This window comes from Alosa pseudoharengus, unplaced genomic scaffold (assembly GCF_046254945.1).
Source record: "Alosa pseudoharengus isolate Yale_2024_CS ecotype anadromous, Long Island Sound unplaced genomic scaffold, YU_APseudo_1.1 YU_APseudo_1.1_scf_2, whole genome shotgun sequence".
Lineage (NCBI taxonomy): Eukaryota > Metazoa > Chordata > Actinopteri > Clupeiformes > Clupeidae > Alosa > Alosa pseudoharengus.
Window position 1 is genome coordinate 26822364 of NW_027468663.1, and position 12412 is coordinate 26834775.

The following is a 12412-nucleotide window of genomic DNA, read 5'->3' on the forward strand; positions in this document are numbered from 1 at the left end:
CCACCCTGCCCCTACCCCCCTACTCCCACTCTTGTAAAGCGACCTTGGGTATCTTGAAAGGCGCTATATAAATTGAAGTTATTATTATTATTATTATAAACTTCAGTGGGCTATGGACACCATCCCATCCAGACTAGAGTGTCTCTCTGTCTTCCACCATGTCCACACTAGCTCAGATTAATTTGTATCCGACACACCTTTGTTACGATTCGCCCTACCGTCCACATTAGACTGTTGCATCCGAGTCCCTGGAGAGAAGCAGTTTGGATCCGCTGGAGACTCCAAACTCATTTTGCACCGGAACCGTATCGGACGAATGTGGACGGTGTGTTGCGGAACCATCTGAAAAGAGATGATGTACAAGCCCATGTTCCCTTCCCTGGTTCGTTGTGCTCGTTTCACGTGATGATGCCTTTCAAGAAATAAACAAAATGTATTAATTTGACGAGTAGCCTACAGTGAATGGCAACGGATAATGCAACTTCATTCAAAGACGCTGTAAACAGTTATGTTTATACTGTAACTGTGTATGTGACAAATAAATCCCTCTTGATCATTAGAAGCACTGTGTGGTAGGCTATTTTGTTCATTCATTTTAGCAGACAAAGACCTGGCTGGCATTATAATGGGAATTATAAGTTAGTAGCATGCGAGCAATCTATTGCACCCAGGCAGTAAACTTGGCAAACATTTTGCAGATTTTATCTGATGGCTATTTCTCCCCTTGTATCCATACTTGTTGACTGTACATTTATCATGATTTTCAAGAATCAGAATTAAGAATTGTAATGCAGGTTTTTAACACTGCATGGCTATTGTTTATCTGACCTAGCAACAGTAACATAAGGACAGAGAGGGTTAACAAAGAGTATTAGGCTAGTATCAAATGGTCAGAAAGGGCTTTAGTTTTTGAGATACCCCTACCGGAGGTAGAACTAAACCGTGTTTTTCCTCATCTCTAAGGTCTCCCATATATGAAATGGATTCTTGGCTAAAAATATTTTACTGCTAAGATTGTTAAATTAACAGATATTGTTATACACCCCAAAACCAAAAAAGGACTAAAATATAGCCTGTCCGTATTGGAGTTAAGGCATATAAATTAGTGCAGATCAATCACACAAGCTCTGAGAACTTTGAAACTTGGCATGTTTATAGTCAGGAAGTTTACTGACTTCCCCACTAGAAAAGACTGGATGTGAATATCTTGATGTATGGAATGAATAGAGACATGTAAACACATACCTAAAATGCAAAAAATGAATATCTATGCAGAATGTTTTCATTTACTTTGTAGCTGTTTTACCAGGGATTATCATAGAAACACATATGATCGCTTATGGGAAAGGTGGGGTTGTTCTGAATCTAACAATACCAAATATGTAAATATAGTATGACGAATCAGGGTGTTCTGTCACTCAATGTATGAGGTGTCCAACATGAAAGAAAACGGATCACTGGCAAAATACAGTCTCAAGTCCAAATCACATTATCAGTGGTGAGAAGAATGTTGACAAATTCATTGTTACTGCAAGGTAAGTTACATAAGGCAGTGGTTCTCAAAGTGGGGTCTGGGGACTCCTTGGGGTCTGCGAACCATAGCCAAGGGGTCCGCAAAATCATTTGCTTGAAATTATAAACTTGAGTTTTATCATTTTAAAAATTAATATCTATTGGATGATGCCCCTTTTCACCCATAAAACAAGCAAATTATGTCTATTTGCTCCTACCCACATTTAACTTCACTGAAGAACCATTCCTACTGCTTAGCTTGGCTTATTTGTTAGCCAGCTAGCTGATGAATGTGTAGGCCACAACTTCAGAGAATACAAATTACATGCTTAATTTTTACGGTTATGAGGGGTCCTCGGAAAATGTTCTCCCCCCAAAAGGGGTCCTCGGAACCAAAAACATTGAGAACCCCTGACATACGGTAAGTGCTGCTCTATATTTACATTTAATAATGATACATTTCATATGTCCCAGTATTTAACAATTCATATGAAACACAGATCCATTTGAATCAGGTTAACATTGGGATGGAACACCTTTATTAAAATATTTATATGGTCAAGTCATTACTGAATAATGGAAAATAATATTGTTAGCTTTTGTCTGTCCAGACCAGCAGTAGACAGAGCCTACACTGGTTACTTCACCCCTAAGTAGCTAAACAGTTAGTTGTAGAAACTACTTTCCCTAGCTAAGAAAGTACTTAGCCCTCTGACCAATGTTGCATGTGTAATTCAACTTGATTTGCATTTCAGTGAAAATTCTGAAATGTATATCATTTTTACTTTTCACTAGTCTTTTGAATTATGGAGAATGTCTTTACAGGCATTGGATCCAAAGCTTTGTATAATTTGTGGGAAACATTTTGAAAAGGGCAAGAAAAAAGTAACCTGACCCTCGCCAGATGAATTTCGCTCCGCCTAGCTCCACTCATCCATCTGGAACCGATCCATTGAAGTGTTGCTTCAGAAGGCTGGGCCTAATCAAAAAATGCTTGCATATGATTGAATAAGCCACTTGTCCGTCATCTATTGACGTGCTACTTCAACCACTCACATCGAAGCCAACCCGTGACGCTGTAGACGCTCCACTACGTCACATCTATGAAACTCCCGCCCTGCGTCCTGATTGGCTGAACCATAAAGTTGGTTGCAGAAATCACTCTCAATGGAAGAGGTCCCAGATGGATGTGAGTGAAGCTAGGCGGAGCTAAGCAGAACGAAATTCATCTGGCTAGGTTCAGGTTAAGAAAAAAGATCCCTATGTCCAAAACCCCACAGTAGAAGGCCTCCAACGCATACTTACCCTTGCTCAGCAGAGAGAGAGATGGTGATGTCCATAAAACTCTGGCTCCATATACTGAAGACATTGATAAAACAGTATTGTCCAAAGATATGAAAGTGAGGACTCAATTATTTGACTGATAGCTATGACAACATACTAAAGACCATTGCTGAGCAAGAAGGTGTGTCCATTGTTCAACACAAGAAATATAGATCCTGGAAACTAAAGGAAAAGCTGATACAGCATTACAAAGATAGGCTTGCATTTGTTCTACGTCCAAGACAGTCAGATCTGATCTGCTCAGATAGTATGACCATATTGTGCACTGAGGAAAGCTGCTAAACTCACAGAAATAACAGTGGACTGAGACTACACTTCCACAGACAAGTCAAGTCTTTCCGAAATCCAAATATTACACAGGGCTGCAGACATATTGAGGAAAAGCATGGGTCAGGTAGAGCATGACAGTGAGTATGTCAGCAGTGACTGTCTATTATGTTTCCAATGCAGCAAGTATGTACCCAACATCCTGTATGACTTTGTGAACTGGTGTGTTGATTAACATGCCCACAGAAATTACCAAACGTGATGATGACCCAGCTTCAAAGGAGAATCTGTGTGTTATCGCAATTTGTCATGATCTCATTGAACAGAGCGGTCACATCCATACGCCAATCACACTGGGACTTCCCATTTTGATACATCATGAGTTTGGTAGTAAGACAGTCATCAATGAGCTCAGTGCAATGAGACACTGTTTCCTATACAGAAGTTAGGCACTTCTCACATCTGTTGCAGCAGACCAGATATCAAGGACAGAGAGTGGTGTCAGTGTTGGGCAAGTTACTTCAAAATCTAAATGTATTATGCATTACTTATTACTGTCATTTCAAAGTAATTTGTTACATTATAATATTACTGTCTCTGAATTTTAACGCATTACACTACTGTTGCATTACTTTTAAGTTACTTTCACCAAAATATCTGGAAATATGGATTTGCCATTCGAAATGCAGTTTATTACGCTCAATCATAGTCAGAATTTTGTTAAAAACCGAGGTTTTTAAAAAGGTCAAAGTTTGGTAAATTGTGATATAAATACTGTAATTCTAAGGCCTAGGCCTGCTCATTAAAATCAATAGAGAGCCTACTATATTGTAAATCAAAGCTTAAAGGACAGGTTCGGTATTTTACACTTAAAGCCCTGTTTTCAGATAGTTTATGATTAAATAGAACGTTTAAGATTGAAATTTGGACACATGCTGCTGTCCTGAGAATTTTCGGTTTCTGTGGTAGCGCCCCCCCTCCTCCAGAACGATGCATAGGTGCACTGGAACAATCCTTCCTAAAACGCATTAAACCTTCGTTTACAAAGACGTGAAACTCACCGAGTGGTCAGGGGTGTTCACTGATATGCTCACACAAAAATCGCTGCAAAAGATTCTTTCCAACAGGTTTTATCGTAGTTTTTGTCCAACTCCATTGACTTGTATTGGATGTGCTGTGAGGTACGGTATTACTCCGCTGCCGGAAACGGATATGGGATTGTTTGTTTTCTTTCTGTAGTCTTATGCAGTCGCGGTATCGTAGGCTACTACGCTATCCAAATTATTGTCACGTCCAACCATGGCTAATGCTAAAATGTCTTGGAACTTGCACAATGTGAATGATAGCCTACGTGAATCATTACGTTTTCATCATGAAAGTTCCACAGCCAAAAAAATTGTAAACGTACAAAATCATGTAGCCAAATTATTCATGTAGGCTAGGGTTAGTGTTAGGCTTATGATGTGAACATGACAGGTTATGGACATAACAAATAAGTTCTTACCCCAAGTTCTTCCAACTCTGTCGTCCCAGGAGGTAATGTGGGAACCGCTGTATTTCTCAGGCGAAATAGCTTTTTGGGCGATTTCTTTTGACCTCCAGCGACGTTCAGTAAAATGCAGACACGGTGATCAGCTTTCTGCAGATTCTCAACAGGTGTGCTCACATCCAACCCCAGAAATTCCAGCCACAACACAGCCTTTCTGGATCGTTGAAAGGAAGTCTGTGACAACTTTTTTTGCCACGAATTTTCCCGCAATTCGGAACTGCACAAAATCGCCTCATTTTTAGCTGTCTGTTGCAAAATACTTCAAGACAGCGATCTTCTGCTTCTTCTGTGTATTCAATGAAATGCCAGTGGTTTGCTTGTAATTGGCAAGATGGTGTATGGTGCATTATCGCCACCAACTGGGCTGGAGTGTCTATTATTCAAGCTCTCAACGGAAGAATGTACGGGTGTGAGGCGTTTGGAAAAATAGCTCCACAGTTTTACAACATGGTAATAACCTGTTGGAAAGCGTATTTTGCAGCGATTTTTGTGTGAGCATATCAGCGAACACCCCTGACCACTCGGTGAGTTTCACGTCTTTGTAAACGAAAGTTTAATGCGTTTTAGGAAGGATTGTTCCAGTGCACCTATGCATCGTTCTGGAGGAGGGGGGGCGCTACCACAGAAACCGAAAATTCTCAGGACAGCAGCATGTGTCCAAATTTCAATCTTAAACGTTCTATTTAATCATAAACTATCTGAAAACAGGGCTTTAAGTGTAAAATACCGAACCTGTCCTTTAACTTAACTACCAAGATAACATAGCCTATGTCATATAATATTTCCCCCCTTTGTAATTTAGGATATGAATTTCAACTAGAAAAGCATTTCCTGAAGGAAATACAGTGCATGAAAATGCAAAAATATGATGAGTTCATATGGTTAAATTATTTACTTGGTAGATAAGGTTTAATATAGTTGGAATGACTGAACAGTTAAATAGGTTGATAATTGAAATGGTTAAATTATTTAGGCAGATAGTTGACGATAACTAACAGTTGGAATGTCTCCAATGTTTGCTAGCAGTTATGCTAACTATGTTAACAAAGATAATAATGCTAACCAAGTTACTATGCTAACTAGCATGCTAACAATGTTAAAATGTTAACTATGCTAACCATATGACTTAGCTAACCTAGCTAATCATTTTTATTAGTTATGCTAAATATGCTAACTAGCATGTTAACATGCTAATTATGCTAACCATTTGACTTAGTTAACTTAGCTAATCATTTTTAGCAGTTTTACTAAAAATGCTAACTAGCATGTTAGCATGCTAACTATGCCAACCACGTGACTTAGCTAACTTAGCTAATCATTTTTAGCAGTTTTGCTAAAAATGCTAACTAGCATGCTAACGTGTTAGCATGCTAACTATGCTAACCACGTGACTTAGCTAATCATTTTTAGCAGTTTTGCTAAAAATGCTAACTAGCATGCTAACACACTAGCATGCTAACTATGCTAACCACGTGACTTAGCTAACTTAGCTAATCATTTTTAGCAGTTTTGCTAAAAATGCTAACTAGCATGCTAACATGCTAGTATGCTAGCATGCTAACTATGCTAACCATGCTAACTAGCTACAGTGGGTAGGAGTCATAGTTGATGACAAGTAACAGTTACAATGGCTGAACAGTTAAAAAGTTCAGTAGTTTAAAGGGTTAAATTGTTTAACAGTGAAATATTGTAGTGAGGACTTTTATTTTGAAACAGTTTTTGGCAGAGGAAGCAGTTGAACAGGATATGTAGTCTTAATAGGGCCAGTTTGTATGCTTAAAGCCTGGGACTGGCAGTTGATCCAGGTGGCCCGAACACCTGCCATAGGATTCTAATTGCTTAACGGCTCTATTGTGATGTCATCAGCCCATGTTAAGTCTATGGGGAAATTTTGAGTAGTTTTTAATTAATAGTTTAAAAAGTATAAAAGTTACAAAGCTGAAAAATACATAGCAGGGATGTCCTAAGTAAGACCTACGTAACATAGTTTGAATGAAGTTTCTACGTTAAACGGTTGAAGCTGCATTAAGTGCGTTAGAAGAAGAATAAGAACTAGAAAAGCATTTCCTGAAGGAAATACAGTGCATGAAAATGCAAAAATATGATGAGTTCATATGGTTAAATTATTTGCTTGGTAGATAAGGTTTACTATAGTTGGAATGACTGAACAGTTAAATAGGTTGATAATTGAAATGGTTAAATTATTTAGGCAGATAGTTGACGATAACTAACAGTTGGAATGGCTCCAATGTTTGCTAGTAGTTATGCTAACTATGTTAAAGATAATAATGGTAACCAAGTAACTATGCTTACTAGCATGCTAACAATATTAAAATGTTAACTATGCTAACCATATGACTTAGCTAACCTAGCTAATAATTTTTATTAGTTATGATAACTATGCTAATTAACATGCTAACATGCTAATTATGTTAACCATGTGACTTAGCTAACTTCGCTTATCATTTTTAACAGTAATGCTAACTAGCATGCTAACATGCTAGCATGCTAACATGCTAACCATGTGACTTAGCTAACTTAGCTAATCATTTTTAGCAGTTTTGCTAAAAAATGCTAACTAGCATGCTAACATGCTAGCATGCTAACTATGCTAACCATATGACTTAGCTAACTTAGCTAATCATTTTTAGCAGTTTTGCAAAAAATGCTAACTAGCATGCTAACATGTTAGCATGCTAACTATGCTAACCATGTGACTTAGCTAACTTAGCTAATCATTTTTAGCAGTTTTGCAAAAAATGCTAACTAGCATGCTAACATGTTAGCATGCTAACTATGCTAACCATGTGACTTAGCTAACTTAGCTAATCGTTTTTAACAGTTTTGCTAAAAATGCTAACTAGCATGCTAACTAGCATGCTAACATGCTAGCATGCTAACTATGCTAACCAAGTTACTTAGCTATCTTAGCTAACTAGCTACAGTGGGTAGGAGTCATAGTTGATGACAAGTAACAGTTACAATGGCTGAACAGATAAAAGTTCAGTAGTTTAAAGGGTTAAATTGTTTAACAGTGAAATATTGTAGTGAGGACTTTTATTTTGAAACAGTTTTTGGCAGAGGAAGCAGTTGAACAGGATGTGTAGTCTTAATAGGGCCAGTTTGTATGCTTAAAGCCTGAGACTGGCAGTTGATGCAGCTGGCCCGAACACTTGCCATAGGATTCTAATTGCTTAACGGCTCTATTGTGATGTCATCAGCCCATGTTAAGTCTATGGGGACATTTTGAACAGTTTTTAATTAATAGTTTAAAAAGTATAAAAGTTACAAAGCTGAAAAATACAAAGCACCCATGTCTTAAGTAAGACCTACGTAACATAGTTTGAATGAAGTTTCTACGTTAAGCGGTTGAAGCTGCATTAATTGCGTTAGAAGAAGAAGAATAAGAAGCCTAGGAAGAACAGTACAGTGCATTTTCATGCACTGTAATAAGAATCAGAAGAAGCCTAGGAAGAACAGTACAGTGCATTTTCATGCACTGTAATGAACAATTCCAAGATGCACGAAACATAAAAGCTTTTGGGATCAATAACTCAACTTACCAAGAACCTACACCCTTTTGATTACTCATGCATTAGCACGGTTACGGTCTCTAACCTGTTGTAGGCCACAGTCCTCGTGACAGCTTACCTACCAACAAACATCTCATTTAACATAACTACCAAGATAACATGACGTGTATTTGTATTTTATATCCATCGGTAATGTAGCCTATAAACCTCTATGTAGGCTAGCCTACATAATCACCTAAGATGCACGAGAAATAAATAGGTTTCTGCGATCGGTTGATAACTCAAAATTGCATAACACCCGTTTGATTATAGACTCATACCCTCGGTTACGGTCTCCTTCAGTAGCCTGGCGCGGTCACTTCGTGAACCTAGGCCCATGAAGCCAGCAACATTCACCTCTCTAACATTTAACTTTCTAACTACAAAGATAACATGACGTGTATTTGTAGGCTATGTGATAAACTTCCCCATCGATATATGAATGGCCATGAACACAAGCATCTACGATGCACTAAAAACAAGGCATGGTTAATAACTTGCCGCGAACCTAGACAACCGTTTTGATTACAGACTCATAGCCTCGGTTACGGTCTCGTTTAGTAGGCTAAGTAGCCTGATGCGCGGTCTCTTCGTGACAAACGAAGCCAGCAACATTTAACTTTATAACTAGGCTACCCAGGTAGCCTATTTGAAGCTTATGTAGGCTACTTCCCCATCAATAATGTGTAAATTGAACACAATTATCTACGATACTAGAATAAGGCTTAGTTAATAACTAACTTGTCGAGAACCTAGACCGTTTGATAACATTAGACTTACCCTCGACTACGGTCTTGTTCAGCCTGGCACGGTCTTCGTGAGGCTAAGCAACATTCACTTCTCTAACATGTAACTTTATAACTTTAAGATAATATGACGTGTAGGCTAATATGAGATGTAGGCCTACTTCCCCATCGATAATGTGTGAATTGCCATGAATAAATAATCTAGGCTACGATGCACTAACTAGGCTGGTATGAATCAAACTTGCCGAGAACCAAGACAAGATAAAGGGTACAGCGGTTGTTGCACGGTTACATTCGGTCTCATTCTGTCTCCTCGTGACAGCCTGCAGCCTACAGTCATTCACTTCTAAGCATTTATTTAACTTGACTACTAAGATAACATTAGGCCTATGTGTATTTGTAGGTATGTGATATAATACTTTCCCATCGATAAAATGTCCATGAACATAAGCATCTAGTTTGCACTAGAAAGGCTTATGTGATCAGTTGATTAACTTGCCGAGAACCTAGCGAACTGTTTGACTCGTGTGGCAGCCACGGTTACGAGGCCCGGAGAACCTAGCGAACTGTTTGACTCGTTTGACAGCCACGGTTATGGCTCATCATAGTTTGACTGATTATCACTCCAGTAGAGGCGCTAATACGCGATACGATGAAAGAGTAGCGACGAGAACACTCGAGCACAGCCAATCAAGCCAGTGTTGCTCTGTATGTGAAAATGAATGATGTTAGGAACACTGAGTCGGTTTTTGACGTTTGGCACTCGATTCTCCCGGCTCAGTGACACGAACCGGGTTATTTAACCGACACTTCGGTCAGTTCGTCAACACTACCAGAGAACGGGCTCTGCTAGGTCTCACTTTGATGATAGTCAGTCGCAATTTAAACGGATTACTCGGGAACCGCTTGTGGGTTAAGATGCAAGATGATTATCATGTCTGACCTCAACAATAAAGACTCCCTGTATGCAGTTTGCTTGCATAAAATGATTACTTGCAACAACACGCCAACAAACACGGGTATGTAGTGACCACTCGAATAGCCCAGGCTACTTAGGACTGTCAAGAGACAATTCCGACTGCAAGGTCCCAAATTGAAACGAGCGATAGGCTAATGCCACATAGCTAACGTTAGACAAGTTGCAGACTCGACGGCACTTATCACGCCATTAAACACGGGTATGTAGTGACTACTCAAAATAAAAGTATGTGCAAGCTTCGAATAGCATTAGGAAGTTATTCAGTAAGCTATACACATTTAGCCTTAACTCAAAACAGTTGTCATGTCATTCTGATCTGTAGAAATGTCACATGCAGCCATGCCTAAATTTATTAGAGGCCACATTAATTATAGGCTAATTTATTATAATATTCAGTATTCACTATTGAATGCTTAGCTGGAATGATGTTTCCCTATCATCCTATTTTTAAAGCAGGCATACATGTGGGCATGTAATTGAGCTATGGGTTTTCTTCAGGAATGGTTTGAACGGGCACTGCACTAGTAATAATAATAATAACAAAAATCAAATAAAAATAATAACAATAAATAGAAAGAAAAGAAGGGGAATGTATAAATAATAATAATGATGATATAAAAGGTCTAAAATATCAGTCAAAGCAAGAACATTGTGCAACATCCATATCATCAATCATACCCTTGAATGACACAAACCTAATTTCAATAACTCTTGCAATTTGTTCCATTTATTAGATGCAAAAAATTTAAAAGCTAATTTACCAAATTCAGATTTAATTTGAGGAGTTTGAAGAGATATAAAACCCTGTGAGCGTGTATTGTGGCAGATTGATTTTATGTTCAGAAGAGAAGTTAGGTAAAAAGGTAACCTTCCCAGTAATGCCTTATAAACAAGAAAAAAGAGGCAGTGCCTTTCCCTCATATCAGGGAAGACCATCCTACATGTTGGTATAATTTACAGTGATGAGTTTTAAACCCATCTCCAGTTATAAAACGTAGTGAACTGTGGTAAACTGCATCAAGTGATTTCAGAGTGGAAGGGGCTGCATGCATATATACACAATGTCACCAGGACTGACATTATAGTTGCTTGAATAATGGTCATTCTACTTTCTGTTATAGGCATCAAGGTCACACTTTCTCAATCTAGTAAAGATCATATATTTTGTTTTTGCTTTATTTACAACCAGTTTAAGATCTTTCAAGGATTTCTGCACACAATCAAATGCACATTGAAGATATGACACGGCTTGCTCTACAGATGGTGCATAGGCATAAATGATTGTGTCATCTGCATAGAAATGCACTTTACAATTTTCTATTGAAGCACAGATGTCATTGATATACAATGTAAACAACAGTGGTCCCAAAATTGAGCCCTGTGGAACACCATTATTTAGTCTCAATGGCTCTGAGGTTGATCCTGTCACATCTACCCACTGTGTTCTATTAGAGAGGTAGTTTTGAAACAATTTAAAGGAAACTTCATCTACACCAAAAGAGGTTAGTTTTTCAAGAAGTAACCTGTGATTAACAGTGTCAAAAGCCTTTGACAAGTCAATAAACAAAGCTGCACAATGTTTCTTACCGTCAGCAACAGTAGCTATATCATTTACTACAGCAGTTGCTGCTGTAATTGTGCTGTGGCTAGCTCTGAACCCAGATTGATAAGGACTTAATATAGAATAAGATGACAAAAAGGAACGAAGCTGTTCATTTACAAAGAATTCTAACATCTTAGCTAAACATGGAAGCTTGGAGATTGGCCTATAGTTATTCATATCACTTGGGTCTCCTCAGAATTACACAGTCCATAGAGAACCTCAGATTGGTTTACTGGTCTAAATGAGAAGGAAGGGTTATTAGGCCTATTTGAAAATAAAAACCTCTCTTCTTCAGGACTAGTGACACTGAAATGGACTTGTGTCTCTGGTGCCATATACACATTATTCAATTGATCAAATAGAGTACCACATTTGATAAAGTGATCATTAAAAGCATTACAAATCTCCATTTTCTCATTTACCACTTTAGAATCCAACATAACTGACAGACGAAAGAGATTCCACACAATCCCATTGTCTCTCCAGTGATAGCATTGGCCACCAAGACCACCCATTTGCATCCTTGGCATGCTGGTGGGGGTTGGTGTGGCCTTTGTGATGGAACTGAGGTAGCCTAGAAGTTAAGCCATTAGTTTGTGGAGGTTCTCTACCTGGGGTGTGCATTGATGATACTCAGTGGTGCTATGGCATTGTTTTGTATTTTGAGTTCACTTAGTAGTGTGTAGAGATAGTAGTCCATGGTTGTCTGCAAAGTGTGTAGCCCTACATTTCATATTTTGTACGCAACACTACTTTGCATTGTTCACCATTTGCACTACCGCCATACACCATAGAATTTCACTAAATAGCATGCAGATAACAGACATAGCCTACACTCTA